Source organism: Rhagoletis pomonella, unplaced genomic scaffold (assembly GCF_013731165.1).
Source record: "Rhagoletis pomonella isolate Grant_MI unplaced genomic scaffold, Rhpom_1.0 Rhpom_scaffold_01904, whole genome shotgun sequence".
Taxonomy (NCBI): Eukaryota; Metazoa; Arthropoda; class Insecta; order Diptera; family Tephritidae; genus Rhagoletis; species Rhagoletis pomonella.
In genome coordinates this window covers 1-4,568 of record NW_023460458.1, presented here as the reverse complement: position 1 = coordinate 4,568, position 4,568 = coordinate 1, and the positions used below count along the sequence as shown (strand labels likewise).

General features: G+C 33.9%; 1 non-coding gene across 1 annotated transcript; it reads left to right on the top strand.

Moving 5' to 3' along the window:
* Positions 1 to 4,052: 4,052 nt before the first annotated feature.
* Trnad-guc lies at positions 4,053 to 4,124 on the top strand. Its single transcript has one exon. It is a non-coding gene; the product is annotated as a tRNA-Asp (tRNA).
* Positions 4,125 to 4,568: the final 444 nt, after the last annotated feature.

The window sequence follows — 4,568 nt, the reverse complement described above, 5'->3', positions numbered from 1 at the left end:
ATTTTCATCAAATTTCAGATTTATGTCTTTCTAGCTTAATACAAGTTACGAACCGAATTTCATTGGAATCGAATAACATTTACCATATCCACCCCTTATTGGAGCGGGTGTCGCTGTTCACCAATTTTTACTAGTTTTTATACTTTTTATTTCCATAGTCAAAATGGTTCAAATAGTAAATTTTAGCAAAACCGAGATACGTTTACTACCTTTTCGTGCAACTTTTATTGGGATCTGCCAGTGTGAAGCGTTCAGTCTATGGAAGATTGATTGTATTAGTTTAAAGCAGGGCTTGGGAGCAAAGGTTTTTTTCTTCGCTCCGCTCTAGCTCCGCGCCGGTATTTTATTTCACCCCGAGCCCCGCTCTTGCTCCACCCCACTCCCAATAAAAAACTATTATTTATTTATTTACATAGCGAAATTTTTTTGAAAATTAATTTTTTGAATCTAGATGTACACTATGTATGTACACTAGACTGCATCACTCCCAATACACAAAAAAAAATCGGTAATGTGTTTTTATTAGAATTATAAAATCTATTATATTTTAAGACGTGCACCAAAATATTTCGGAACCTACCTATTTCGGAAAATACCTCCAAAAATGGATTTTTTATGAATAAAAATAGTTTCTTAAAGATTGTTTTTTTTTTTTAAATCCCCCCAAATGGCAAAACAGTTTAAGCTTAAAAAATTTGCATAAAAATATTATGAAAAACTTTAAAAAAATTTTGAACGGAATCGTAATAATGAGATTTTTGATGTTGTTTTTTAACTCTTCAAAGATTGGTATAAGAAAAACTTGAATAGCTGAATATCATTGGAAAGGTATTTTCTTAGCCTTTTTATTTCTTTGCTAATAAACTCCTTCAAAGCATGAATGAGAAAGATAGGATGAACGAACGTCATTCAAAGTTGAATTAAGATATATAGGTATTTGAAAAAAAATAAATAAAATTGGGACACGAATGACTTTTTTGCACAGAAATAAAAATAGTGCTAAAATACCTTTCTACTGAGATGCCATAAATCTAAATAAGAATAGTTTTGGCCCAGCTATTCAAGTTTTTCGTAGATCAATCTTCGAAAAAATTAAAAAAACAGCATCAAAAATCTCATTATTACGACTCCGTTGAAAAGATTTTTAAATATTTTTATGCAGATTTTTTAAGCTGAATCTGTTTTGCCATATGAGGGCACTTTTTTTTCAAAAAGTTCTTTAGATAACTATTTTTATTCATAAAAAAACTCAATTTTTGGAGGTATTTTCAAATCGGTCCAGCTCACGTAGATTTTAATATTTTTCCGAAATATTTTGGTGGACGTCTTAAAATATAATAAGTTTTGTGATTCCGGCGGAAAAGCCGCAATTTTTTTGGTGATGCAGTCTAATGTACATACATATGTTCTATATCAATTAGATTTGTGAACTTATGTTTTTAATCAACGGATTTATTAAAAACAAGATGAATGAGTGTTTGAATATAGTATATACATAGATATGTGTGTATGTACGTATACGCACACTTTTGCTTGATTGTTAATATTTCAATTATAACAAAACATGGCATATGTATGCATACATATATGTATATACACATGCTCATACACACATTATCGTTACCTTAATAAACATATAAAGCCCTCAGCTAATATTTTTTTCTAAATCCAGCTTTGTGCAAAAGTCAGTAGATAACGCCCAAAAACGAGCCGTTCCGGCGTGGTCGGTTCAGAGGGAGAGGAGTGTTGGGGTAGTAGGATTGAACTGACATGTGTTACGCTTCCTTATAGGCCCAATTGGGGCCTCGCTATGGAGATGTTGCTCAGACGACATCAGAAGGTAACCTGACAAGTTTGCAGCTTCGTTTACTGCGTCCAACTAGTCCCCGGCGACCAAACAGGCGCAGCATAGTTCAAAACCGACCAGCCAATTACCTTGTGTATTGCCAACAACAGTTCCTTGTCTCTGCCCCAGGTGTTGCCGGCTCTGTACTGTGAGATGGAGAGCGGGCTATCAAAGGTAACCCCCGTAAGCTGACTCCCTTCGTTCAGAAGGTGAAGAGGACCACCGTTGATTTGGTCGAGGAAAGGGCTAAGCTCCGAGTTTTTAGGACCGGTTTCCATTTTTAAAAGAAGCAAAGGGTTATTTCAAAAATGAAATCGGAATTTCTGTTCCGGTTACTGACATTGAAAAATCCGAATTCTTAGTACCGGTTACTAGCTTCATAAAAAGCGGAGTGGTTCTACCAATTTCTTTAAGTATCGTTATTTATAAATTGAAATTGGTTTCTTTGTACCGGTTACTAATTTTGAAAAATTCGAATTTTGAGTACCAGTTACCGATTGCGTAAAAAGTGGAGTGATCCCGCTAGTGTTGCCAACATTTTCTAAGAAATTTATAGTACGTTTTCAAAAAAATCTGAAAAAATATAGTACACTTATTTCGAATTTTTCGCAGTTGGCAACCGGTACAGAAAAGCCGATTTCATCTTTGAAATAACCATCATAAAAGAAATGGGCGTGATCTCTTCGCTTATTTACAAAATTGGAAACCGGTCCTAAAAACCCAGGTTTTTCAAAATTGGAGCCGGTACAAAAAAAAATGATTTCATTTTTGAAATCACCGTGAGGTAATTCTTGCAGGAGTAATTAAAAATACTTCCTGTCAAATTGAGAGATACCACATTTTCTTATTTTGATTAAAATAGTTTTCTGAACATTATGGTAGCATTTTTATCCTCTGTGGAATTTTTTCCAGGTATACCTATGTACATATAGAGCCAGACTGACTGTACTAAAATGTTGAATATGAAAATGGAGAAGAAACAAGTAGTTTTTAAGCAAAAAACACAGCCGACTTCAATTCTCATATACAAATTTAGGTGTACCGTTAATTTCTCTATGATCCAATTATCGGATCTAAACCAAATTGGTATGGAACGACCTTTTCGATAAAGAAAGAATTATCGAAATCGGTTAACGTGGTCCAAAGTAATGCGGTAACATACATACTTAAAAAAAAATATTCCGACGAATAGACAACCTTCTCCTTTTTTTGAAGTCTATTAAAAAACTATCTATATGCTGTTACCACATTTTAAATTTAATTCGAGATATCTTTATATTTATATACGCATAGGACAAAAAATATGTAAGCAAATTGGATATCCACATCAGGGATGTAGCGAATATTTGCACTCGCATTCGTTAAGCGAATGATTCGCATCATTTTACACATTCACTTCGACATTCGCATTCGCATCAAGTGATACGAATATTTTGCGAATGCGAATGTGTACCTATGGGCAGAGCACGCAGTTAACGACCACTAAACACACAATCGGAGCGTAACGCACATACATATGTATGTTAAATGTTGTTTCAATTTAACGTTAAGTATTTTACAGGCAAAACAACCCTTGTACGCTGCTACATGTTGTAGAAAATAGAAATATCTAGATTTGATTGGGCGCCTGCAAATGTGTTCGCATTTTTTTTTTGTTAAGGTTTGCATTTTATCCTCTTTTTGTGATGACCTGTAAAATATTTCAGTGCTATTCATATTTGACGTAGTTATATTGATAATTACATATTTTAGTTAATTTTTTTACTTCATTCGTTGAGAGTGAGCAATGGTTCAGCGCAGCCGGCCTTTCAAAGGAGCCGCTAAGAAATCGTCTCATGGTAGAAAAGGCAGCAAAATTACCTTTTCTGAAATGTAATATGCCCCTTTTGAACTTTGACTACTAGATTAAAACACTGCATAGGTTAAGCACTAGTTCAATGTTCTAATAATTTATAAAACGATGACTTAAGTTGATTATAGCTTTTTAGTGTTATTCCTAACATTCGCATTCGCATTCCGAAAATTCGCATTTGCACTCGCGAATGTTAAAAATATGACATTCGAAACATCCCTAATCCACATACTATTCATGTAGCTTTTTATAGCTTATACTTGCGTACATGCAGAGCTTTTGCTCAAAGCTTTATACACAATTATTTTAAGGCGCTTTAGCATATGAACGACTTTTGGCAAGCACAAATCAACGTCCTCGATAGTATAGTGGTTAGTATCCCCGCCTGTCACGCGGGAGACCGGGGTTCAATTCCCCGTCGGGGAGATGAAGATCATTTTTTTTTTTTTTTTAAATTTATTTTATGATATGCAACATTATTTTTTTTTTGTACTGATTAAAGCATTTTTCGCAATCAAATAAATGCAGTTAATGTTAATGAGATTAGCTTATAAAATTGCATTAACAACGATACCAGGCTTTGTAAGATAATTTTAGTCTTGCCCCATAATAACATTCAACATTATACAACCGCATTTTCGTGTGTGTGAATCTATGAAATGTCAGACTTCTTTCCAGGCATTCGTGGCTTCGATAAAAACCTATTACTAACTTGTGGACGCATACAAAAGTTTGTTCGTAGAAACATTTATTTTCTTTATTGCTCACTTTTATAAATACAAAACATTTATTTGGTTTACGTACATATGTATGTACATATATGTACATACATATATAGGCACCCACCCGACCAACGTACACGAAAATGCA